We start from the raw sequence: 24,878 nt of genomic DNA, 5'->3' as shown, positions 1-24,878 counted from the left end.
TACCCCAATCCTGGGAGCTCAAAAAGTTCACCTTGTGGAGGTAGAGAGTAGAACGATAGACACCAGAGGCTGGAGAGGGTGTGTGGGTGACTGCGGTGAAGAGAGGTTGGTGAAATGGGTACGAGCATGCGTTTAGATGGAGGGAATACGTTCTAAGAATGTTCTAGGGCAGAGTAGGGCGACTAGGGGTAACAACGACGTATTAGTGCGTGTTTCCGAAGAGCTCCTGGAAGACAGCACCTGAGATGCTCTCAACAGGTAGAGATCAGAGGCTGGAGAGGGTGTGTGGGTGACTGCGGTGAAGCGAGGTTGGTGAATTGGGTACCAGCATGCGTTTAGATGGAGGGAATACGTTCTAAGAATGTTCTAGGGCAGAGTAGGGCGACTAGGGGTAACAACGACGTATTAGTGCGTGTTTCCGAAGAGCTCCTGGAAGACAGCACCTGAGATGCTCCCAACAGGTAGAGACGACAGACACCCACGGGATGGATGCCCTACATCCCCTCAGTGGCTCATCGATCACTACGCAATCTACACGTGTTACCACACGTCACAGGAATCCCATCGATATCATGTCCGCATGAAGAAGAACATAGTCATGCTGCCAGAGTGACTGTCGCAGCTCGGCCTCCCTGGCGCTATGGCCCGTGGTCTCGGCTCCTCAAGTTCCGCTGCCATTTCTACCGAAGCCGGTGACACCCGTGGAGCCCAATCACGGATCCCGCGCTCAGGGTCTGGCACGCCTCGGAAAAGCCAGTGCGCTTGCTGGCATGAGTGGCTCTGGCGGGTGGCCCAACCATTAGGCCCAGATCCCCCGCAGCCGAGAGAGAAGTGGCCCGTCAGCCACCGGGCTTGGCTTGGCGGAAGCCGCTCTGCTCGAGAGTCCTGGCCCATTCGGTGGCCAGCCGAGAGTGCGAGGGTGGCGGTGGTGGTGGCGGGTCACCTGGCGGCCATGGGAGGAGAAAGCCTGACCTGGCCAGTGGGCTTTGCCGCTGAGAAAGAGTGGGAGCGAGGCGAGCACGTGACAAGGAAGAGCTGTGAAGCTGATGTTGCGAAGGTGGCGCCAGCGAGGCCAAAAGGACGGATGGGTGGAGGCAGGCGGGGAGCGTTGGGGCGCACGTGGAGGCCGCGGGAGGTTGTGGCTGGGGCGCGGGAGAAGCGAGCGAGCGAGCCTGTTGGCCAAAAGGGGAGGTGTGAAGGGGCCTGGCAGCTGGCAGGCAGAGCCAAAGAAGGAAGGCTTCCCTGACCGGGAATCGAACCCGGGCCGCGGCGGTGAGAGCGCCGAATCCTAACCACTAGACCACCAGGGAGAGACGGCTTCGGGGCCCGGCTTGCGCCTCCTGGCCCCGGGCGCCTCCGGCCCCCAGCACTACCTTGGCGCTACCTTGGCGCTACCTTGGCGCCTGTCCCCTGCTTCGGGTTAAAACAAACACCCGCAACCAGCCCCCGCGACGCCGGCGGCAACCGGCCTGCCCTCACGAGCAGCTCTGCCCTGTTCGCAGCACACCCTCCAAACACCGCGCGCCTCCTTCCCGGGCGCACAGGCACGCAGCCACAGGCCAAGCTGCCACACGAGCTCCGCGCCCGGGACCTCCGCAAAAGGTCGGCCCGCTGCGTTGGCCGGGAATCGAACCCGGGTCAACTGCTTGGAAGGCAGCTATGCTCACCACTATACCACCAACGCCGCACGGCGCGGGCAGCCCCGCCACGCCGGCCCGGGGCTCCCACCAGCGCGCCGCCGACGCCCGGGGCAGCCCGGCCCCGACGCCCGGTCCGTCCGCCCGCCCGCAGCTCCGCGCTGCCACGGCCCCGCCGAAGGCCGCCCGGCGCCCCACCGGTGCAAGGCGAGCGCGGCTGCCCCGTTCCGCCCGCCTGCCTCTGGGGGCGCTCTCGCTCCCTCGCCGCCCGGGGCCGCCAGAGCCCTTCCTCACCAGGTGCCCGGCGGGGACACGGCCGGCGCCGACAGGGTCCTCGCTCCTCCGCCTCCCACCGGGCGCCGGGCCCTGTGCGTCGCAGAAAGCCTCTTCCGACACCCACTTTGGGCCGGCAGCTCGTCGGGCGCCGTGGGGGGCCAGAGGAGGCCGCCCGCCTGCGGCGACCAAGCCGCGGGCGAGAAGAAAAGGCAGGAGGCCAAGGGGGCCCAGGAGGCCCAGGGGGCCCAGGGGGCCCAGGGGGCCAAGGGGCCGGGCAGGCCAGGCCCGAGATGGCGCACTGCCACTAGCCGGAGGGCGGAGGAAGGAGAAGGAGGGCCCACAGGCTGGGTCCGAGGCGGCGGCCCAAAAAGGACGGCTGCCTCCCCGTCGGGGAATCGAACCCCGGTCTCCCGCGTGACAGGCGGGGATACTCACCACTATACTAACGAGGACGACGGCGACCGTCGCCGGGACGCCAGACCCCACTGCGACCGCGGACGCCTAGCCCTGCCTTGATCCCCTCCCCCGACCGCAGGGGCCCGGTGCGTGCTCGCCCTCCACCCGCCACCCGCCACCCGCCACCCGCCACCCGTCACCCGCCACCCGCCACCCGCCCCCCGCCACCATTGGCGCGACCTACCCCGACACCCAACAAAGCACCCTGCGATCCCGCTGGGACCCGGAGCCGGACCCGGACCCCGACAGGTACCGGAGCGGCGTGGAACCTCCCCGTGCGCCCTGCCTGCTGTCTCCAACGCGGGGATCGCGCCGGGGCAGGAAGAGGCGCGGGCGAAACAGTCAGGCCGCTGCTCCTAGGACGCGGTGGGCGCAGCGCCCTGCGGGGTTCGGCGAGCCCAGGCGCGGGGGCTGGGGCGTGCGGCGGCGGCGGCCGGCCCGACGCGGACCGTTTGGGTCCGGGGTGGGGACGCGGGGGCGTCCACGTCAACGCCGGCCGGCTCCGTTCACCTGGCGCCCGCTCCGCCCGCGCGGTCCGTCGGTTGCGCACCGAACCCAGACAGGCGCCGGCCAACGGCGCAGGCGTTCGCGCCGGGTCCCAGCCATGCGAGCGGCGACGCGCCCCGGCGCGCCGTCAGGATGGCCGAGCGGTCTAAGGCGCTGCGTTCAGGTCGCAGTCTCCCCTGGAGGCGTGGGTTCGAATCCCACTCCTGACAAGCCGACCTTTTGGCCCGCCCGCCGGAGGGCAACGCCCATGGCAACCCTGGAGCACCTTTGGCCGGTTCCTGCCTTGAGCCCTTGCCCGCTCTCCAAACTCCAGCCCCCTTGAAGCAAGCCTCCAAAACGCCGCCGCTTCTCAGGCACGTCCGTTCTTCCTGCCCACCCGCCGCCTGTCGCAGAAACAGCCCAGGACCATGCGCCAGCGCCCGCGACCCTCTACCAATTGCCCTTCGGACGGACGCCCTCCCCGCCACCTCGCACGCCCTCTTCCCTGGCCCCACACACAGCGAGCGACCGCGACCACCTTCCACGCTCTTCCCTGCCTATCTCCTCCGCCCGCCCAAACAGACACAGCCCAGATTCTTGCCCTATTCCTCCTTTTCCCTCCTTCCTCCCACCGGCCTCCGCCCACCGCCCACCGCCCACCGCCCACCGCCCACCGCCTCGAATCGCCGCTGCGCTGCCCAGAGGCGTCCTGGCCTGCACAGCCCGCCCGGTTTCACCCTCCAACTTCTGACCGCTGAACGGCAGCGAGCGACTCGCTCGTGGAGCCGCACACACTTCTCCCACCAGAGGCACGCCATCCAACATCCTGTCCTTTCCTCCGACCCCTCGGACCCCGGCCGCGCATTCCATTCTCCAGACGCCCTAGCCACGTCGCCGATCCCACCTCGCTACTTGTGCTCCCTTCCCGCTAACACCTGCCTGCCGGCCCACCTGCAGCCCGGACGCCTGCCGGCCACAGGCAGCGGGAACCCTGCACACAGCCTGGCAGGCGAGTCCAAACCCGGAAGGACAGCCAACGAGGAATCACGAGCGGAAGCCCTAGATCCCCGTCACGCGCCCACAAACGCCAGGCCCCGCCGGGACCAGCTCCGCGCCACACCGCATCCCCACGGGGGAAGCCGCGGCCTGGGCCGTCCCAGCCACACCCAGCGCGCCTTCTCCAGGGTCAGCCAGCTGCGGCTCTGCCGAAGCGCTCCTCCGCTCCTTTCTCGCGCTCCAGCCTCCCTACCAGCCCAAGTGCGAGCCGGTGGGGTGGGTCACAGCGCAGGAGCGAGGCGCCCACGGACTTGGTCTGCGTTTCTGAGCCCGCACGCCACGGCTGCGAGACCCGTTCCCCATCGCCGCCCCCGCTCGCTGACACACCCACCTCCCCACCCACCCGCAGGTGACACAAGTGAGAAGGCCGGCCCGGCGGTGAAGAAAAGAAAGAAAAAAAAAGGACCCTCGAAAGAAAGAAAGAAAGAAACAAACAAAAACAAAAACAAGAACTTTGGGTCTGTGCCGGGGATCCGCGCTCAGCAAGGCCCGCCACAGCTCACCTGCCCACACGGGCATTCGGGCGCGGGCCACGGCTGGTCCTTCCCCTGGAGACCCCGGCGGGCAGTCTCTCGGCCCTGGGCGGCAGAGAAAGCGCAAGATGGGCCGAGTCGGCCTCTCTCCCTCCGCTCTCCCTCCGCGCCCCGCCTCAGGTCCCTCGACGTGACGGGAGCCTCCCCTTCTGCCCGCCCCATCGGGCCAGCCTCTCGTGGCCGCTCCAATAGGACGGAGGCCCACGGCAGGCGGTGACCAGTGAACGGCCGCTGGTGGCGAGCTCCGCTGCACCAGCTTCCGTTGGCGTTTGCCATCGGTGCATGGGTGGTTCAGTGGTAGAATTCTCGCCTGCCACGCGGGAGGCCCGGGTTCGATTCCCGGCCCATGCAGCACACCCTCCCATTTTGGTGCTGCAGCAGCACCAAGGCGTAGCTGCGCTCGCCTCTGCCGCCTCCTTACACTCGGGGCGCGCGAGCGAGTCCGGCACCGGCTGCGCTCCCACGCGCGACGCCCCTCTGCCCTTTCTTCCGTGCCTCTCTCCACTGACTTACGGTTGAGCCTGTCCCCCCGCCCCCCCACCTTGGTAACAACAACCCCTCCAAACACGAGAGCGCGCCAGACACCAGCCCTGGGCAGCCTCCTGCTCCTGTTTCTCTTCATTGCCCTGCCACCGCCTCTGCCCGACGCATTTCACTTCAAGGAACACCGCCAGGCACCACGGGCTTGCAGCCACTCGCCCCACCTCTCCTCTTCACATTTCACCACCTCGACCTCTTTTCCTCTCTCTCTCTCCCCCTCGCTGGCTCCCCACATCCAGAAAATGATGCCATGGTTGCCCTTCCAGTAGGAAGGAAGTCGCGACTCCGGGGAGTAACTCATCACTTTCCCCTAGTTGGTCACACAGTCCTTAACGCGACCACACGAGTGTACGCGTGGCATGTGCACCGTCTATATTCATCGTGTTCCGGCTACTCCACACTCTCTCCCCTCATTCTGCCGGCACCACCACCGCCATGTCGCATCTCCCAACCTAACCCCAATCCACCACTTTAGTCGACGATGCTGCCTTGTTTCTCTCCCTCGGACCTCTTTTCATCTCAGCCCCAGACACATGCCTGAGACGTGAATGTGCGTCCTGAAGACGGCTTATTTATGTCTCGGGTCCAGTTGCATTCCCTACCCTTTTGGGACGTGGGACGTGGCCTCCAGTCGCTCTGTCACGACGTCTCTCCCACCCTGGGCTGCTTGCCACCTCACCCCAGCCCCACTCCATACTCTGACCGCCCAGCCCAAGCAGCAGCCCAGTCTCGCCGGCGGGGGTGCCCTTTGACCACACAGACTTCCTTCCTGCCCAGGCCAACCCGCTGAAAAGGTACTGTTCCCACCAGCCTTCAGGCTCAGCCCTCCCTCCACCACCTTTGTCTCACCCCACCCGCCCTTTCACTCACACACACACACACACACACACACAGACACACACTCTCTCTCTCTCTCTGTCTCTCTCTCTCAATCTCTCACCCTCTCTGTCTTTCTCTGTCTCTGTCTCTGTCTCTCTCTCTCTCTCTCTCTGTCTCTATCTCTCTGTCTCTCTCTCTCGCACAGTCAACTCTCCCTCTCGCCGTCAATGTCCCTCACTCAGACGACTCATATCCCCCAGCCCTGGCCTCCTTCAGGCTCTTCAGACACACGCCAGCTCCGCCACCAGCTGGGATCCCTCCGACCGCATAGGCGGCCCGCGAGGTGCCCTGACGCCCCAGGCATCTGCACAACCTCCGTTTCACTGGACAGCCTCACTCCCAGACCTGGCCAGCCAGCCCTGTGCACCCCCTGGACACCCTGGACTCCTTCTTCCAGCTCCCAGCACGCGACATGCTTCTCTCCTTTCCTCGGTGTCAGCCCCTTGCCCCGGGCGGGGGTGGACGCCAGCCACGGGAACGGACACCTTCGTCCATCACTGTCACCCACTGACATCCACCCACATCACGCTGGCAAGCAAGCCAGCCTCCCGTGGGGATGGCAAACATCTCTATCCCCGACAGGGTCTGGTCTCTGCAGGTGATCCGACTGTGCCAAGATCCCACGAATGACACGGGAGAGGTTTGTGCAGTTGGTTGGACGTCTACTTTGCCCCTACAGAGGAGTTTTGGCAAGAAGTCGACTGACTTCTGCCATTGACTTGGGGGATCAGCCAAACAATAATGATCAATACGGGTTGAATAGAGGGTTGGAGCACTGGGCTCATCTGTGCTAAGGAGGGGATGGGAAAAGCGTTCCACAGCGAATCTTGGCGCTGGGGATGGGTACCATCTCCACATGTTCCTTGACATTTGGGGAGAAGATAGAGAGCGTAGGTCAGGCAATGGGAAGCAAACTTCGGCTGGAAGTCTATCAGGAACCCCAACCCCGCACATGCGCTTTGGTCAGCCTGGCCGTTGGGTTTTCCCCACGAACTCCTGCATCTCCACGCTTCAATGCCCGTGGCCAGGTTGGTCTAACTAATGGGACCTCTCAAGATTCATTTTCACATCCAGAATAGGCGAGAATCTCAAACCCGTCAACAGTGAGCGGGAGCACGTGTACACACACGCACGTGTATGTTGCGGGAAGTCAGGGACCCCGAACGGAGGGACCGGCTGGAGCCGCGGCAGAGGCACGTAAACTGTGAAGACTTCATTTTAATATGGACTTTCTTCGGTTCCCAAATAATGCTTTTATAATTTCTTACGCCTGTCTTTACTTTAATCTCTTAATCCTGTTATCTCCGTAAGCTGAGGATGTACCTCACCTCAGGACCCCTGTGACAATTGTGTTAACTCTACAAATTGATGGTAAAACACGTGTGTTTGAACAATATGAGATCAGCGCACCTTGAGAAAGAATAGAAGAACAGCGACTTTTAGGGAACAGGGGAAGACAACCATAAGGTCTGACTGCCTGCGAGGTCGGGCAAAAAGAGCCATATTTTTCTTCTTGCAGAGAGCCTATGAAGGACGTGCAAGTAGGCAAGATGTCGTTAAGACAACCTAAGTGTCCGTCAGCCGGGAAATGGATTAACAAGAATGTGGCATATGGACACCATGGAATGCCATTTGGCCGTAGAAAAGAACGAAATCCTCTCGTCTGCAGCAACAGAGGCGGAGCTATAGGTCACGATGGAACACCAAATGAGCCGGGCACAGAAAGACAGAGAGGGCAGGTTCTTACCCCAATCCTGGGAGCTCAAAAAGTTCACCTTGTGGAGGTAGAGAGTAGAACGATAGACACCAGAGGCTGGAGAGGGTGTGTGGGTGACTGCGGTGAAGAGAGGTTGGTGAAATGGGTACGAGCATGCGTTTAGATGGAGGGAATACGTTCTAAGAATGTTCTAGGGCAGAGTAGGGCGACTAGGGGTAACAACGACGTATTAGTGCGTGTTTCCGAAGAGCTCCTGGAAGACAGCACCTGAGATGCTCTCAACAGGTAGAGATCAGAGGCTGGAGAGGGTGTGTGGGTGACTGCGGTGAAGCGAGGTTGGTGAATTGGGTACCAGCATGCGTTTAGATGGAGGGAATACGTTCTAAGAATGTTCTAGGGCAGAGTAGGGCGACTAGGGGTAACAACGACGTATTAGTGCGTGTTTCCGAAGAGCTCCTGGAAGACAGCACCTGAGATGCTCCCAACAGGTAGAGACGACAGACACCCACGGGATGGATGCCCTACATCCCCTCAGTGGCTCATCGATCACTACGCAATCTACACGTGTTACCACACGTCACAGGAATCCCATCGATATCATGTCCGCATGAAGAAGAACATAGTCATGCTGCCAGAGTGACTGTCGCAGCTCGGCCTCCCTGGCGCTATGGCCCGTGGTCTCGGCTCCTCAAGTTCCGCTGCCATTTCTACCGAAGCCGGTGACACCCGTGGAGCCCAATCACGGATCCCGCGCTCAGGGTCTGGCACGCCTCGGAAAAGCCAGTGCGCTTGCTGGCATGAGTGGCTCTGGCGGGTGGCCCAACCATTAGGCCCAGATCCCCCGCAGCCGAGAGAGAAGTGGCCCGTCAGCCACCGGGCTTGGCTTGGCGGAAGCCGCTCTGCTCGAGAGTCCTGGCCCATTCGGTGGCCAGCCGAGAGTGCGAGGGTGGCGGTGGTGGTGGCGGGTCACCTGGCGGCCATGGGAGGAGAAAGCCTGACCTGGCCAGTGGGCTTTGCCGCTGAGAAAGAGTGGGAGCGAGGCGAGCACGTGACAAGGAAGAGCTGTGAAGCTGATGTTGCGAAGGTGGCGCCAGCGAGGCCAAAAGGACGGATGGGTGGAGGCAGGCGGGGAGCGTTGGGGCGCACGTGGAGGCCGCGGGAGGTTGTGGCTGGGGCGCGGGAGAAGCGAGCGAGCGAGCCTGTTGGCCAAAAGGGGAGGTGTGAAGGGGCCTGGCAGCTGGCAGGCAGAGCCAAAGAAGGAAGGCTTCCCTGACCGGGAATCGAACCCGGGCCGCGGCGGTGAGAGCGCCGAATCCTAACCACTAGACCACCAGGGAGAGACGGCTTCGGGGCCCGGCTTGCGCCTCCTGGCCCCGGGCGCCTCCGGCCCCCAGCACTACCTTGGCGCTACCTTGGCGCTACCTTGGCGCCTGTCCCCTGCTTCGGGTTAAAACAAACACCCGCAACCAGCCCCCGCGACGCCGGCGGCAACCGGCCTGCCCTCACGAGCAGCTCTGCCCTGTTCGCAGCACACCCTCCAAACACCGCGCGCCTCCTTCCCGGGCGCACAGGCACGCAGCCACAGGCCAAGCTGCCACACGAGCTCCGCGCCCGGGACCTCCGCAAAAGGTCGGCCCGCTGCGTTGGCCGGGAATCGAACCCGGGTCAACTGCTTGGAAGGCAGCTATGCTCACCACTATACCACCAACGCCGCACGGCGCGGGCAGCCCCGCCACGCCGGCCCGGGGCTCCCACCAGCGCGCCGCCGACGCCCGGGGCAGCCCGGCCCCGACGCCCGGTCCGTCCGCCCGCCCGCAGCTCCGCGCTGCCACGGCCCCGCCGAAGGCCGCCCGGCGCCCCACCGGTGCAAGGCGAGCGCGGCTGCCCCGTTCCGCCCGCCTGCCTCTGGGGGCGCTCTCGCTCCCTCGCCGCCCGGGGCCGCCAGAGCCCTTCCCCACCAGGTGCCCGGCGGGGACACGGCCGGCGCCGACAGGGTCCTCGCTCCTCCGCCTCCCACCGGGCGCCGGGCCCTGTGCGTCGCAGAAAGCCTCTTCCGACACCCACTTTGGGCCGGCAGCTCGTCGGGCGCCGTGGGGGGCCAGAGGAGGCCGCCCGCCTGCGGCGACCAAGCCGCGGGCGAGAAGAAAAGGCAGGAGGCCAAGGGGGCCCAGGAGGCCCAGGGGGCCCAGGGGGCCCAGGGGGCCAAGGGGCCGGGCAGGCCAGGCCCGAGATGGCGCACTGCCACTAGCCGGAGGGCGGAGGAAGGAGAAGGAGGGCCCACAGGCTGGGTCCGAGGCGGCGGCCCAAAAAGGACGGCTGCCTCCCCGTCGGGGAATCGAACCCCGGTCTCCCGCGTGACAGGCGGGGATACTCACCACTATACTAACGAGGACGACGGCGACCGTCGCCGGGACGCCAGACCCCACTGCGACCGCGGACGCCTAGCCCTGCCTTGATCCCCTCCCCCGACCGCAGGGGCCCGGTGCGTGCTCGCCCTCCACCCGCCACCCGCCACCCGCCACCCGCCACCCGTCACCCGCCACCCGCCACCCGCCCCCCGCCACCATTGGCGCGACCTACCCCGACACCCAACAAAGCACCCTGCGATCCCGCTGGGACCCGGAGCCGGACCCGGACCCCGACAGGTACCGGAGCGGCGTGGAACCTCCCCGTGCGCCCTGCCTGCTGTCTCCAACGCGGGGATCGCGCCGGGGCAGGAAGAGGCGCGGGCGAAACAGTCAGGCCGCTGCTCCTAGGACGCGGTGGGCGCAGCGCCCTGCGGGGTTCGGCGAGCCCAGGCGCGGGGGCTGGGGCGTGCGGCGGCGGCGGCCGGCCCGACGCGGACCGTTTGGGTCCGGGGTGGGGACGCGGGGGCGTCCACGTCAACGCCGGCCGGCTCCGTTCACCTGGCGCCCGCTCCGCCCGCGCGGTCCGTCGGTTGCGCACCGAACCCAGACAGGCGCCGGCCAACGGCGCAGGCGTTCGCGCCGGGTCCCAGCCATGCGAGCGGCGACGCGCCCCGGCGCGCCGTCAGGATGGCCGAGCGGTCTAAGGCGCTGCGTTCAGGTCGCAGTCTCCCCTGGAGGCGTGGGTTCGAATCCCACTCCTGACAAGCCGACCTTTTGGCCCGCCCGCCGGAGGGCAACGCCCATGGCAACCCTGGAGCACCTTTGGCCGGTTCCTGCCTTGAGCCCTTGCCCGCTCTCCAAACTCCAGCCCCCTTGAAGCAAGCCTCCAAAACGCCGCCGCTTCTCAGGCACGTCCGTTCTTCCTGCCCACCCGCCGCCTGTCGCAGAAACAGCCCAGGACCATGCGCCAGCGCCCGCGACCCTCTACCAATTGCCCTTCGGACGGACGCCCTCCCCGCCACCTCGCACGCCCTCTTCCCTGGCCCCACACACAGCGAGCGACCGCGACCACCTTCCACGCTCTTCCCTGCCTATCTCCTCCGCCCGCCCAAACAGACACAGCCCAGATTCTTGCCCTATTCCTCCTTTTCCCTCCTTCCTCCCACCGGCCTCCGCCCACCGCCCACCGCCCACCGCCCACCGCCCACCGCCTCGAATCGCCGCTGCGCTGCCCAGAGGCGTCCTGGCCTGCACAGCCCGCCCGGTTTCACCCTCCAACTTCTGACCGCTGAACGGCAGCGAGCGACTCGCTCGTGGAGCCGCACACACTTCTCCCACCAGAGGCACGCCATCCAACATCCTGTCCTTTCCTCCGACCCCTCGGACCCCGGCCGCGCATTCCATTCTCCAGACGCCCTAGCCACGTCGCCGATCCCACCTCGCTACTTGTGCTCCCTTCCCGCTAACACCTGCCTGCCGGCCCACCTGCAGCCCGGACGCCTGCCGGCCACAGGCAGCGGGAACCCTGCACACAGCCTGGCAGGCGAGTCCAAACCCGGAAGGACAGCCAACGAGGAATCACGAGCGGAAGCCCTAGATCCCCGTCACGCGCCCACAAACGCCAGGCCCCGCCGGGACCAGCTCCGCGCCACACCGCATCCCCACGGGGGAAGCCGCGGCCTGGGCCGTCCCAGCCACACCCAGCGCGCCTTCTCCAGGGTCAGCCAGCTGCGGCTCTGCCGAAGCGCTCCTCCGCTCCTTTCTCGCGCTCCAGCCTCCCTACCAGCCCAAGTGCGAGCCGGTGGGGTGGGTCACAGCGCAGGAGCGAGGCGCCCACGGACTTGGTCTGCGTTTCTGAGCCCGCACGCCACGGCTGCGAGACCCGTTCCCCATCGCCGCCCCCGCTCGCTGACACACCCACCTCCCCACCCACCCGCAGGTGACACAAGTGAGAAGGCCGGCCCGGCGGTGAAGAAAAGAAAGAAAAAAAAAGGACCCTCGAAAGAAAGAAAGAAAGAAACAAACAAAAACAAAAACAAGAACTTTGGGTCTGTGCCGGGGATCCGCGCTCAGCAAGGCCCGCCACAGCTCACCTGCCCACACGGGCATTCGGGCGCGGGCCACGGCTGGTCCTTCCCCTGGAGACCCCGGCGGGCAGTCTCTCGGCCCTGGGCGGCAGAGAAAGCGCAAGATGGGCCGAGTCGGCCTCTCTCCCTCCGCTCTCCCTCCGCGCCCCGCCTCAGGTCCGTCGACGTGACGGGAGCCTCCCCTTCTGCCCGCCCCATCGGGCCAGCCTCTCGTGGCCGCTCCAATAGGACGGAGGCCCACGGCAGGCGGTGACCAGTGAACGGCCGCTGGTGGCGAGCTCCGCTGCACCAGCTTCCGTTGGCGTTTGCCATCGGTGCATGGGTGGTTCAGTGGTAGAATTCTCGCCTGCCACGCGGGAGGCCCGGGTTCGATTCCCGGCCCATGCAGCACACCCTCCCATTTTGGTGCTGCAGCAGCACCAAGGCGTAGCTGCGCTCGCCTCTGCCGCCTCCTTACACTCGGGGCGCGCGAGCGAGTCCGGCACCGGCTGCGCTCCCACGCGCGACGCCCCTCTGCCCTTTCTTCCGTGCCTCTCTCCACTGACTTACGGTTGAGCCTGTCCCCCCGCCCCCCCACCTTGGTAACAACAACCCCTCCAAACACGAGAGCGCGCCAGACACCAGCCCTGGGCAGCCTCCTGCTCCTGTTTCTCTTCATTGCCCTGCCACCGCCTCTGCCCGACGCATTTCACTTCAAGGAACACCGCCAGGCACCACGGGCTTGCAGCCACTCGCCCCACCTCTCCTCTTCACATTTCACCACCTCGACCTCTTTTCCTCTCTCTCTCTCCCCCTCGCTGGCTCCCCACATCCAGAAAATGATGCCATGGTTGCCCTTCCAGTAGGAAGGACGTCGCGACTCCGGGGAGTAACTCATCACTTTCCCCTAGTTGGTCACACAGTCCTTAACGCGACCACACGAGTGTACGCGTGGCATGTGCACCGTCTATATTCATCGTGTTCCGGCTACTCCACACTCTCTCCCCTCATTCTGCCGGCACCACCACCGCCATGTCGCATCTCCCAACCTAACCCCAATCCACCACTTTAGTCGAGGATGCTGCCTTGTTTCTCTCCCTCGGACCTCTTTTCATCTCAGCCCCAGACACATGCCTGAGACGTGAATGTGCGTCCTGAAGACGGCTTATTTATGTCTCGGGTCCAGTTGCATTCCCTACCCTTTTGGGACGTGGGACGTGGCCTCCAGTCGCTCTGTCACGACGTCTCTCCCACCCTGGGCTGCTTGCCACCTCACCCCAGCCCCACTCCATACTCTGACCGCCCAGCCCAAGCAGCAGCCCAGTCTCGCCGGCGGGGGTGCCCTTTGACCACACAGACTTCCTTCCTGCCCAGGCCAACCCGCTGAAAAGGTACTGTTCCCACCAGCCTTCAGGCTCAGCCCTCCCTCCACCACCTTTGTCTCACCCCACCCGCCCTTTCACTCACACACACACACACACACACACACACACAGACACACACTCTCTCTCTCTCTCTGTCTGTCTCTCTCTCTCACTCTCTCAATCTCTCACCCTCTCTGTCTTTCTCTGTCTCTGTCTCTGTCTCTCTCTCTCTCTCTCTCTCTCTGTCTCTATCTCTCTGTCTCTCTCTCTCGCACAGTCAACTCTCCCTCTCGCCGTCAATGTCCCTCACTCAGACGACTCATATCCCCCAGCCCTGGCCTCCTTCAGGCTCTTCAGACACACGCCAGCTCCGCCACCAGCTGGGATCCCTCCGACCGCATAGGCGGCCCGCGAGGTGCCCTGACGCCCCAGGCATCTGCACAACCTCCGTTTCACTGGACAGCCTCACTCCCAGACCTGGCCAGCCAGCCCTGTGCACCCCCTGGACACCCTGGACTCCTTCTTCCAGCTCCCAGCACGCGACATGCTTCTCTCCTTTCCTCGGTGTCAGCCCCTTGCCCCGGGCGGGGGTGGACGCCAGCCACGGGAACGGACACCTTCGTCCATCACTGTCACCCACTGACATCCACCCACATCACGCTGGCAAGCAAGCCAGCCTCCCGTGGGGATGGCAAACATCTCTATCCCCGACAGGGTCTGGTCTCTGCAGGTGATCCGACTGTGCCAAGATCCCACGAATGACACGGGAGAGGTTTGTGCAGTTGGTTGGACGTCTACTTTGCCCCTACAGAGGAGTTTTGGCAAGAAGTCGACTGACTTCTGCCATTGACTTGGGGGATCAGCCAAACAATAATGATCAATACGGGTTGAATAGAGGGTTGGAGCACTGGGCTCATCTGTGCTAAGGAGGGGATGGGAAAAGCGTTCCACAGCGAATCTTGGCGCTGGGGATGGGTACCATCTCCACATGTTCCTTGACATTTGGGGAGAAGATAGAGAGCGTAGGTCAGGCAATGGGAAGCAAACTTCGGCTGGAAGTCTATCAGGAACCCCAACCCCGCACATGCGCTTTGGTCAGCCTGGCCGTTGGGTTTTCCCCACGAACTCCTGCATCTCCACGCTTCAATGCCCGTGGCCAGGTTGGTCTAACTAATGGGACCTCTCAAGATTCATTTTCACATCCAGAATAGGCGAGAATCTCAAACCCGTCAACAGTGAGCGGGAGCACGTGTACACACACGCACGTGTATGTTGCGGGAAGTCAGGGACCCCGAACGGAGGGACCGGCTGGAGCCGCGGCAGAGGCACGTAAACTGTGAAGACTTCATTTTAATATGGACTTTCTTCGGTTCCCAAATAATGCTTTTATAATTTCTTACGCCTGTCTTTACTTTAATCTCTTAATCCTGTTATCTCCGTAAGCTGAGGATGTACCTCACCTCAGGACCCCTGTGACAATTGTGTTAACTCTACAAATTGATGGTAAAACACGTGTGTTTGAACAATATGAGATCAGCGCACCTTGAGAAAGAATAGAAGAACAGCGACTTTTAGGGAACAGGGGAAGACAACCATAAGGTCTGACTGCCTGCGAGGTCGGGCAAAAAGAGCCATATTTTTCTTCTTGCAGAGAGCCTATGAAGGACGTGCAAGTAGGCAAGATGTCGTTAAGACAACCTAAGTGTCCGTCAGCCGGGAAATGGATTAACAAGAATGTGGCATATGGACACCATGGAATGCCATTTGGCCGTAGAAAAGAACGAAATCCTCTCGTCTGCAGCAACAGAGGCGGAGCTATAGGTCACGATGGAACACCAAATGAGCCGGGCACAGAAAGACAGAGAGGGCAGGTTCTTACCCCAATCCTGGGAGCTCAAAAAGTTCACCTTGTGGAGGTAGAGAGTAGAACGATAGACACCAGAGGCTGGAGAGGGTGTGTGGGTGACTGCGGTGAAGAGAGGTTGGTGAAATGGGTACGAGCATGCGTTTAGATGGAGGGAATACGTTCTAAGAATGTTCTAGGGCAGAGTAGGGCGACTAGGGGTAACAACGACGTATTAGTGCGTGTTTCCGAAGAGCTCCTGGAAGACAGCACCTGAGATGCTCTCAACAGGTAGAGATCAGAGGCTGGAGAGGGTGTGTGGGTGACTGCGGTGAAGCGAGGTTGGTGAATTGGGTACCAGCATGCGTTTAGATGGAGGGAATACGTTCTAAGAATGTTCTAGGGCAGAGTAGGGCGACTAGGGGTAACAACGACGTATTAGTGCGTGTTTCCGAAGAGCTCCTGGAAGACAGCACCTGAGATGCTCCCAACAGGTAGAGACGACAGACACCCACGGGATGGATGCCCTACATCCCCTCAGTGGCTCATCGATCACTACGCAATCTACACGTGTTACCACACGTCACAGGAATCCCATCGATATCATGTCCGCATGAAGAAGAACATAGTCATGCTGCCAGAGTGACTGTCGCAGCTCGGCCTCCCTGGCGCTATGGCCCGTGGTCTCGGCTCCTCAAGTTCCGCTGCCATTTCTACCGAAGCCGGTGACACCCGTGGAGCCCAATCACGGATCCCGCGCTCAGGGTCTGGCACGCCTCGGAAAAGCCAGTGCGCTTGCTGGCATGAGTGGCTCTGGCGGGTGGCCCAACCATTAGGCCCAGATCCCCCGCAGCCGAGAGAGAAGTGGCCCGTCAGCCACCGGGCTTGGCTTGGCGGAAGCCGCTCTGCTCGAGAGTCCTGGCCCATTCGGTGGCCAGCCGAGAGTGCGAGGGTGGCGGTGGTGGTGGCGGGTCACCTGGCGGCCATGGGAGGAGAAAGCCTGACCTGGCCAGTGGGCTTTGCCGCTGAGAAAGAGTGGGAGCGAGGCGAGCACGTGACAAGGAAGAGCTGTGAAGCTGATGTTGCGAAGGTGGCGCCAGCGAGGCCAAAAGGACGGATGGGTGGAGGCAGGCGGGGAGCGTTGGGGCGCACGTGGAGGCCGCGGGAGGTTGTGGCTGGGGCGCGGGAGAAGCGAGCGAGCGAGCCTGTTGGCCAAAAGGGGAGGTGTGAAGGGGCCTGGCAGCTGGCAGGCAGAGCCAAAGAAGGAAGGCTTCCCTGACCGGGAATCGAACCCGGGCCGCGGCGGTGAGAGCGCCGAATCCTAACCACTAGACCACCAGGGAGAGACGGCTTCGGGGCCCGGCTTGCGCCTCCTGGCCCCGGGCGCCTCCGGCCCCCAGCACTACCTTGGCGCTACCTTGGCGCTACCTTGGCGCCTGTCCCCTGCTTCGGGTTAAAACAAACACCCGCAACCAGCCCCCGCGACGCCGGCGGCAACCGGCCTGCCCTCACGAGCAGCTCTGCCCTGTTCGCAGCACACCCTCCAAACACCGCGCGCCTCCTTCCCGGGCGCACAGGCACGCAGCCACAGGCCAAGCTGCCACACGAGCTCCGCGCCCGGGACCTCCGCAAAAGGTCGGCCCGCTGCGTTGGCCGGGAATCGAACCCGGGTCAACTGCTTGGAAGGCAGCTATGCTCACCACTATACCACCAACGCCGCACGGCGCGGGCAGCCCCGCCACGCCGGCCCGGGGCTCCCACCAGCGCGCCGCCGACGCCCGGGGCAGCCCGGCCCCGACGCCCGGTCCGTCCGCCCGCCCGCAGCTCCGCGCTGCCACGGCCCCGCCGAAGGCCGCCCGGCGCCCCACCGGTGCAAGGCGAGCGCGGCTGCCCCGTTCCGCCCGCCTGCCTCTGGGGGCGCTCTCGCTCCCTCGCCGCCCGGGGCCGCCAGAGCCCTTCCCCACCAGGTGCCCGGCGGGGACACGGCCGGCGCCGACAGGGTCCTCGCTCCTCCGCCTCCCACCGGGCGCCGGGCCCTGTGCGTCGCAGAAAGCCTCTTCCGACACCCACTTTGGGCCGGCAGCTCGTCGGGCGCCGTGGGGGGCCAGAGGAGGCCGCCCGCCTGCGGCGACCAAGCCGCGGGCGAGAAGAAAAGGCAGGAGGCCAAGGGGGCCCAGGAGGCCCAGGGGGCCCAGGGGGCCCAGGGGGCCAAGGGGCCGGGCAGGCCAGGCCCGAGATGGCGCACTGCCACTAGCCGGAGGGCGGAGGAAGGAGAAGGAGGGCCCACAGGCTGGGTCCGAGGCGGCGGCCCAAAAAGGACGGCTGCCTCCCCGTCGGGGAATCGAACCCCGGTCTCCCGCGTGACAGGCGGGGATACTCACCACTATACTAACGAGGACGACGGCGACCGTCGCCGGGACGCCAGACCCCACTGCGACCGCGGACGCCTAGCCCTGCCTTGATCCCCTCCCCCGACCGCAGGGGCCCGGTGCGTGCTCGCCCTCCACCCGCCACCCGCCACCCGCCACCCGCCACCCGTCACCCGCCACCCGCCACCCGCCCCCCGCCACCATTGGCGCGACCTACCCCGACACCCAACAAAGCACCCTGCGATCCCGCTGGGACCCGGAGCCGGACCCGGACCCCGACAGGTACCGGAGCGGCGTGGAACCTCCCCGTGCGCCCTGCCTGCTGTCTCCAACGCGGGGATCGCGCCGGGGCAGGAAGAGGCGCGGGCGAAACAGTCAGGCCGCTGCTCCTAGGACGCGGTGGGCGCAGCGCCCTGCGGGGTTCGGCGAGCCCAGGCGCGGGGGCTGGGGCGTGCGGCGGCGGCGGCCGGCCCGACGCGGACCGTTTGGGTCCGGGGTGGGGACGCGGGGGCGTCCACGTCAACGCCGGCCGGCTCCGTTCACCTGGCGCCCGCTCCGCCCGCGCGGTCCGTCGGTTGCGCACCGAACCCAGACAGGCGCCGGCCAACGGCGCAGGCGTTCGCGCCGGGTCCCAGCCATGCGAGCGGCGACGCGCCCCGGCGCGCCGTCAGGATGGCCGAGCGGTCTAAGGCGCTGCGTTCAGGTCGCAGTCTCCCCTGGAGGCGTGGGTTCGAATCCCACTCCTGACAAGCCGACCTTTTGGCCCGCCCGCCGGAGGGCAACGCCCATGGCAACCCTGGAGCACCTTTGGCCGGTTCCTGCCTTGAGCCCTTGCCCGCTCTCCAAACTCCAGCCCCCTTGAAGCAAGCCTCCAAAACGCCGCCGCTTCTCAGGCACGTCCGTTCTTCCTGCCCACCCGCCGCCTGTCGCAGAAACAGCCCAGGACCATGCGCCAGCGCCCGCGACCCTCTACCAATTGCCCTTCGGACGGACGCCCTCCCCGCCACCTCGCACGCCCTCTTCCCTGGCCCCACACACAGCGAGCGACCGCGACCACCTTCCACGCTCTTCCCTGCCTATCTCCTCCGCCCGCCCAAACAGACACAGCCCAGATTCTTGCCCTATTCCTCCTTTTCCCTCCTTCCTCCCACCGGCCTCCGCCCACCGCCCACCGCCCACCGCCCACCGCCCACCGCCTCGAATCGCCGCTGCGCTGCCCAGAGGCGTCCTGGCCTGCACAGCCCGCCCGGTTTCACCCTCCAACTTCTGACCGCTGAACGGCAGCGAGCGACTCGCTCGTGGAGCCGCACACACTTCTCCCACCAGAGGCACGCCATCCAACATCCTGTCCTTTCCTCCGACCCCTCGGACCCCGGCCGCGCATTCCATTCTCCAGACGCCCTAGCCACGTCGCCGATCCCACCTCGCTACTTGTGCTCCCTTCCCGCTAACACCTGCCTGCCGGCCCACCTGCAGCCCGGACGCCTGCCGGCCACAGGCAGCGGGAACCCTGCACACAGCCTGGCAGGCGAGTCCAAACCCGGAAGGACAGCCAACGAGGAATCACGAGCGGAAGCCCTAGATCCCCGTCACGCGCCCACAAACGCCAGGCCCCGCCGGGACCAGCTCCGCGCCACACCGCATCCCCACGGGGGAAGCCGCGGCCTGGGCCGTCCCAGCCACACCCAGCGCGCCTTCTCCAGGGTCAGCCAGCTGCGGCTCTGCCGAAGCGCTCCTCCGCTCCTTTCTCGCGCTCCAGCCTCCCTACCAGCCCAAGTGCGAGCCGGTGGGGTGGGTCACAGCGCAGGAGCGAGGCGCCCACGGACTTGGTCTGCGTTTCTGAGCCCGCACGCCACGGCTGCGAGACCCGTTCCCCATCGCCGCCCCCGCTCGCTGACACACCCACCTCCCCACCCACCCGCAGGTGACACAAGTGAGAAGGCCGGCCCGGCGGTGAAGAAAAGAAAGAAAAAAAAAGGACCCTCGAAAGAAAGAAAGAAAGAAACAAACAAAAACAAAAACAAGAACTTTGGGTCTGTGCCGGGGATCCGCGCTCAGCAAGGCCCGCCACAGCTCACCTGCCCACACGGGCATTCGGGCGCGGGCCACGGCTGGTCCTTCCCCTGGAGACCCCGGCGGGCAGTCTCTCGGCCCTGGGCGGCAGAGAAAGCGCAAGATGGGCCGAGTCGGCCTCTCTCCCTCCGCTCTCCCTCCGCGCCCCGCCTCAGGTCCCTCGACGTGACGGGAGCCTCCCCTTCTGCCCGCCCCATCGGGCCAGCCTCTCGTGGCCGCTCCAATAGGACGGAGGCCCACGGCAGGCGGTGACCAGTGAACGGCCGCTGGTGGCGAGCTCCGCTGCACCAGCTTCCGTTGGCGTTTGCCATCGGTGCATGGGTGGTTCAGTGGTAGAATTCTCGCCTGCCACGCGGGAGGCCCGGGTTCGATTCCCGGCCCATGCAGCACACCCTCCCATTTTGGTGCTGCAGCAGCACCAAGGCGTAGCTGCGCTCGCCTCTGCCGCCTCCTTACACTCGGGGCGCGCGAGCGAGTCCGGCACCGGCTGCGCTCCCACGCGCGACGCCCCTCTGCCCTTTCTTCCGTGCCTCTCTCCACTGACTTACGGTTGAGCCTGTCCCCCCGCCCCCCCACCTTGGTAACAACAACCCCTCCAAACACGAGAGCGCGCCAGACACCAGCCCTGGGCAGCCTCCTGCTCCTGTTTCTCTTCATTGCCCTGCCACCGCCTCTGCCCGACGCATTTCACTTCAAGGAACACCGCCAGGCACCACGGGCTTGCAGCCACTCGCCCCACCTCTCCTCTTCACATTTCACCACCTCGACCTCTTTTCCTCTCTCTCTCTCCCCCTCGCTGGCTCCCCACATCCAGAAAATGATGCCATGGTTGCCCTTCCAGTAGGAAGGAAGTCGCGACTCCGGGGAGTAACTCATCACTTTCCCCTAGTTGGTCACACAGTCCTTAACGCGACCACACGAGTGTACGCGTGGCATGTGCACCGTCTATATTCATCGTGTTCCGGCTACTCCACACTCTCTCCCCTCATTCTGCCGGCACCACCACCGCCATGTCGCATCTCCCAACCTAACCCCAATCCACCACTTTAGTCGACGATGCTGCCTTGTTTCTCTCCCTCGGACCTCTTTTCATCTCAGCCCCAGACACATGCCTGAGACGTGAATGTGCGTCCTGAAGACGGCTTATTTATGTCTCGGGTCCAGTTGCATTCCCTACCCTTTTGGGACGTGGGACGTGGCCTCCAGTCGCTCTGTCACGACGTCTCTCCCACCCTGGGCTGCTTGCCACCTCACCCCAGCCCCACTCCATACTCTGACCGCCCAGCCCAAGCAGCAGCCCAGTCTCGCCGGCGGGGGTGCCCTTTGACCACACAGACTTCCTTCCTGCCCAGGCCAACCCGCTGAAAAGGTACTGTTCCCACCAGCCTTCAGGCTCAGCCCTCCCTCCACCACCTTTGTCTCACCCCACCCGCCCTTTCACTCACACACACACACACACACACACACACAGACACACACTCTCTCTCTCTCTCTGTCTCTCTCTCTCAATCTCTCACCCTCTCTGTCTTTCTCTGTCTCTGTCTCTGTCTCTCTCTCTCTCTCTCTCTGTCTCTATCTCTCTGTCTCTCTCTCTCGCACAGTCAACTCTCCCTCTCGCCGTCAATGTCCCTCACTCAGACGACTCATATCCCCCAGCCCTGGCCTCCTTCAGGCTCTTCAGACACACGCCAGCTCCGCCACCAGCTGGGATCCCTCCGACCGCATAGGCGGCCCGCGAGGTGCCCTGACGCCCCAGGCATCTGCACAACCTCCGTTTCACTGGACAGCCTCACTCCCAGACCTGGCCAGCCAGCCCTGTGCACCCCCTGGACACCCTGGACTCCTTCTTCCAGCTCCCAGCACGCGACATGCTTCTCTCCTTTCCTCGGTGTCAGCCCCTTGCCCCGGGCTGGGGTGGACGCCAGCCACGGGAACGGACACCTTCGTCCATCACTGTCACCCACTGACATCCACCCACATCACGCTGGCAAGCAAGCCAGCCTCCCGTGGGGATGGCAAACATCTCTATCCCCGACAGGGTCTGGTCTCTGCAGGTGATCCGACTGTGCCAAGATCCCACGAATGACACGGGAGAGGTTTGTGCAGTTGGTTGGACGTCTACTTTGCCCCTACAGAGGAGTTTTGGCAAGAAGTCGACTGACTTCTGCCATTGACTTGGGGGATCAGCCAAACAATAATGATCAATACGGGTTGAATAGAGGGTTGGAGCACTGGGCTCATCTGTGCTAAGGAGGGGATGGGAAAAGCGTTCCACAGCGAATCTTGGCGCTGGGGATGGGTACCATCTCCACATGTTCCTTGACATTTGGGGAGAAGATAGAGAGCGTAGGTCAGGCAATGGGAAGCAAACTTCGGCTGGAAGTCTATCAGGAACCCCAACCCCGCACATGCGCTTTGGTCAGCCTGGCCGTTGGGTTTTCCCCACGAACTCCTGCATCTCCACGCTTCAATGCCCGTGGCCAGGTTGGTCTAACTAATGGGACCTCTCAAGATTCATTTTCACATCCAGAATAGGCGAGAATCTCAAACCCGTCAACAGTGAGCGGGAGCACGTGTACACACACGCACGTGTATGTTGCGGGAAGTCAGGGACCCCGAACGGAGGGACCGGCTGGAGCCGCGGCAGAGGCACGTAAACTGTGAAGACTTCATTTTAATATGGACTTTCTTCGGTTCCCAAATAATGCTTTTATAATTTCTTACGCCTGTCTTTACTTTAATCTCTTAATCCTGTTATCTCCGTAAGCTGAGGATGTACCTCACCTCAGGACCCCTGTGACAATTGTGTTAACTCTACAAATTGATGGTAAAACACGTGTGTTTGAACAATATGAGATCAGCGCACCTTGAGAAAGAATAGAAGAACAGCGACTTTTAGGGAACAGGGGAAGACAACCATAAGGTCTGACTGCCTGCGAGGTCGGGCAAAAAGAGCCATATTTTTCTTCTTGCAGAGAGCCTATGAAGGACGTGCAAGTAGGCAAGATGTCGTTAAGACAACCTAAGTGTCCGTCAGCCGGGAAATGGATTAACAAGAATGTGGCATATGGACACCATGGAATGCCATTTGGCCGTAGAAAAGAACGAAATCCTCTCGTCTGCAGCAACAGAGGCGGAGCTATAGGTCACGATGGAACACCAAATGAGCCGGGCACAGAAAGACAGAGAGGGCAGGTTCTTACCCCAATCCTGGGAGCTCAAAAAGTTCACCTTGTGGAGGTAGAGAGTAGAACGATAGACACCAGAGGCTGGAGAGGGTGTGTGGGTGACTGCGGTGAAGAGAGGTTGGTGAAATGGGTACGAGCATGCGTTTAGATGGAGGGAATACGTTCTAAGAATGTTCTAGGGCAGAGTAGGGCGACTAGGGGTAACAACGACGTATTAGTGCGTGTTTCCGAAGAGCTCCTGGAAGACAGCACCTGAGATGCTCTCAACAGGTAGAGATCAGAGGCTGGAGAGGGTGTGTGGGTGACTGCGGTGAAGCGAGGTTGGTGAATTGGGTACCAGCATGCGTTTAGATGGAGGGAATACGTTCTAAGAATGTTCTAGGGCAGAGTAGGGCGACTAGGGGTAACAACGACGTATTAGTGCGTGTTTCCGAAGAGCTCCTGGAAGACAGCACCTGAGATGCTCCCAACAGGTAGAGACGACAGACACCCACGGGATGGATGCCCTACATCCCCTCAGTGGCTCATCGATCACTACGCAATCTACACGTGTTACCACACGTCACAGGAATCCCATCGATATCATGTCCGCATGAAGAAGAACATAGTCATGCTGCCAGAGTGACTGTCGCAGCTCGGCCTCCCTGGCGCTATGGCCCGTGGTCTCGGCTCCTCAAGTTCCGCTGCCATTTCTACCGAAGCCGGTGACACCCGTGGAGCCCAATCACGGATCCCGCGCTCAGGGTCTGGCACGCCTCGGAAAAGCCAGTGCGCTTGCTGGCATGAGTGGCTCTGGCGGGTGGCCCAACCATTAGGCCCAGATCCCCCGCAGCCGAGAGAGAAGTGGCCCGTCAGCCACCGGGCTTGGCTTGGCGGAAGCCGCTCTGCTCGAGAGTCCTGGCCCATTCGGTGGCCAGCCGAGAGTGCGAGGGTGGCGGTGGTGGTGGCGGGTCACCTGGCGGCCATGGGAGGAGAAAGCCTGACCTGGCCAGTGGGCTTTGCCGCTGAGAAAGAGTGGGAGCGAGGCGAGCACGTGACAAGGAAGAGCTGTGAAGCTGATGTTGCGAAGGTGGCGCCAGCGAGGCCAAAAGGACGGATGGGTGGAGGCAGGCGGGGAGCGTTGGGGCGCACGTGGAGGCCGCGGGAGGTTGTGGCTGGGGCGCGGGAGAAGCGAGCGAGCGAGCCTGTTGGCCAAAAGGGGAGGTGTGAAGGGGCCTGGCAGCTGGCAGGCAGAGCCAAAGAAGGAAGGCTTCCCTGACCGGGAATCGAACCCGGGCCGCGGCGGTGAGAGCGCCGAATCCTAACCACTAGACCACCAGGGAGAGACGGCTTCGGGGCCCGGCTTGCGCCTCCTGGCCCCGGGCGCCTCCGGCCCCCAGCACTACCTTGGCGCTACCTTGGCGCTACCTTGGCGCCTGTCCCCTGCTTCGGGTTAAAACAAACACCCGCAACCAGCCCCCGCGACGCCGGCGGCAACCGGCCTGCCCTCACGAGCAGCTCTGCCCTGTTCGCAGCACACCCTCCAAACACCGCGCGCCTCCTTCCCGGGCGCACAGGCACGCAGCCACAGGCCAAGCTGCCACACGAGCTCCGCGCCCGGGACCTCCGCAAAAGGTCGGCCCGCTGCGTTGGCCGGGAATCGAACCCGGGTCAACTGCTTGGAAGGCAGCTATGCTCACCACTATACCACCAACGCCGCACGGCGCGGGCAGCCCCGCCACGCCGGCCCGGGGCTCCCACCAGCGCGCCGCCGACGCCCGGGGCAGCCCGGCCCCGACGCCCGGTCCGTCCGCCCGCCCGCAGCTCCGCGCTGCCACGGCCCCGCCGAAGGCCGCCCGGCGCCCCACCGGTGCAAGGCGAGCGCGGCTGCCCCGTTCCGCCCGCCTGCCTCTGGGGGCGCTCTCGCTCCCTCGCCGCCCGGGGCCGCCAGAGCCCTTCCCCACCAGGTGCCCGGCGGGGACACGGCCGGCGCCGACAGGGTCCTCGCTCCTCCGCCTCCCACCGGGCGCCGGGCCCTGTGCGTCGCAGAAAGCCTCTTCCGACACCC

General features: G+C 64.0%; 13 non-coding genes across 13 annotated transcripts; 2 read left to right on the top strand and 11 right to left on the bottom strand.

The window, feature by feature from the left end:
• Positions 1-1,238: 1,238 nt before the first annotated feature.
• Positions 1,239-1,310, bottom strand: TRNAE-CUC (transfer RNA glutamic acid (anticodon CUC)). Its single transcript has one exon. It is a non-coding gene; the product is annotated as a tRNA-Glu (tRNA).
• Positions 1,311-1,612: 302 nt separating this feature from the next.
• Positions 1,613-1,684, bottom strand: TRNAG-UCC (transfer RNA glycine (anticodon UCC)). Its single transcript has one exon. It is a non-coding gene; the product is annotated as a tRNA-Gly (tRNA).
• Positions 1,685-2,293: 609 nt separating this feature from the next.
• On the bottom strand, positions 2,294-2,365 carry TRNAD-GUC (transfer RNA aspartic acid (anticodon GUC)). Its single transcript has one exon. It is a non-coding gene; the product is annotated as a tRNA-Asp (tRNA).
• Positions 2,366-8,845: 6,480 nt separating this feature from the next.
• TRNAE-CUC (transfer RNA glutamic acid (anticodon CUC)) lies at positions 8,846-8,917 on the bottom strand. The gene has a single exon. It is a non-coding gene; the product is annotated as a tRNA-Glu (tRNA).
• A 302-nt stretch (positions 8,918-9,219) lies between these two features.
• TRNAG-UCC (transfer RNA glycine (anticodon UCC)) lies at positions 9,220-9,291 on the bottom strand. Its single transcript has one exon. It is a non-coding gene; the product is annotated as a tRNA-Gly (tRNA).
• Positions 9,292-9,900: 609 nt separating this feature from the next.
• Positions 9,901-9,972, bottom strand: TRNAD-GUC (transfer RNA aspartic acid (anticodon GUC)). The gene has a single exon. It is a non-coding gene; the product is annotated as a tRNA-Asp (tRNA).
• Positions 9,973-10,609: 637 nt separating this feature from the next.
• On the top strand, positions 10,610-10,692 carry TRNAL-CAG (transfer RNA leucine (anticodon CAG)). The gene has a single exon. It is a non-coding gene; the product is annotated as a tRNA-Leu (tRNA).
• Positions 10,693-16,472: 5,780 nt separating this feature from the next.
• Positions 16,473-16,544, bottom strand: TRNAE-CUC (transfer RNA glutamic acid (anticodon CUC)). Its single transcript has one exon. It is a non-coding gene; the product is annotated as a tRNA-Glu (tRNA).
• Positions 16,545-16,846: 302 nt separating this feature from the next.
• Positions 16,847-16,918, bottom strand: TRNAG-UCC (transfer RNA glycine (anticodon UCC)). The gene has a single exon. It is a non-coding gene; the product is annotated as a tRNA-Gly (tRNA).
• Positions 16,919-17,527: 609 nt separating this feature from the next.
• TRNAD-GUC (transfer RNA aspartic acid (anticodon GUC)) lies at positions 17,528-17,599 on the bottom strand. The gene has a single exon. It is a non-coding gene; the product is annotated as a tRNA-Asp (tRNA).
• Positions 17,600-18,236: 637 nt separating this feature from the next.
• Positions 18,237-18,319, top strand: TRNAL-CAG (transfer RNA leucine (anticodon CAG)). Its single transcript has one exon. It is a non-coding gene; the product is annotated as a tRNA-Leu (tRNA).
• Positions 18,320-24,081: 5,762 nt separating this feature from the next.
• Positions 24,082-24,153, bottom strand: TRNAE-CUC (transfer RNA glutamic acid (anticodon CUC)). Its single transcript has one exon. It is a non-coding gene; the product is annotated as a tRNA-Glu (tRNA).
• A 302-nt stretch (positions 24,154-24,455) lies between these two features.
• On the bottom strand, positions 24,456-24,527 carry TRNAG-UCC (transfer RNA glycine (anticodon UCC)). Its single transcript has one exon. It is a non-coding gene; the product is annotated as a tRNA-Gly (tRNA).
• Between the last annotated feature and the right edge of the window lie 351 nt (positions 24,528-24,878).

This window comes from Pongo abelii, chromosome 1, assembly GCF_028885655.2.
Source record: "Pongo abelii isolate AG06213 chromosome 1, NHGRI_mPonAbe1-v2.0_pri, whole genome shotgun sequence".
NCBI lineage: Eukaryota > Metazoa > Chordata > Mammalia > Primates > Hominidae > Pongo > Pongo abelii.
The sequence above is the reverse complement of the archived record's forward strand: the minus strand, read 5'-3'. Positions and strand labels throughout refer to the sequence as shown.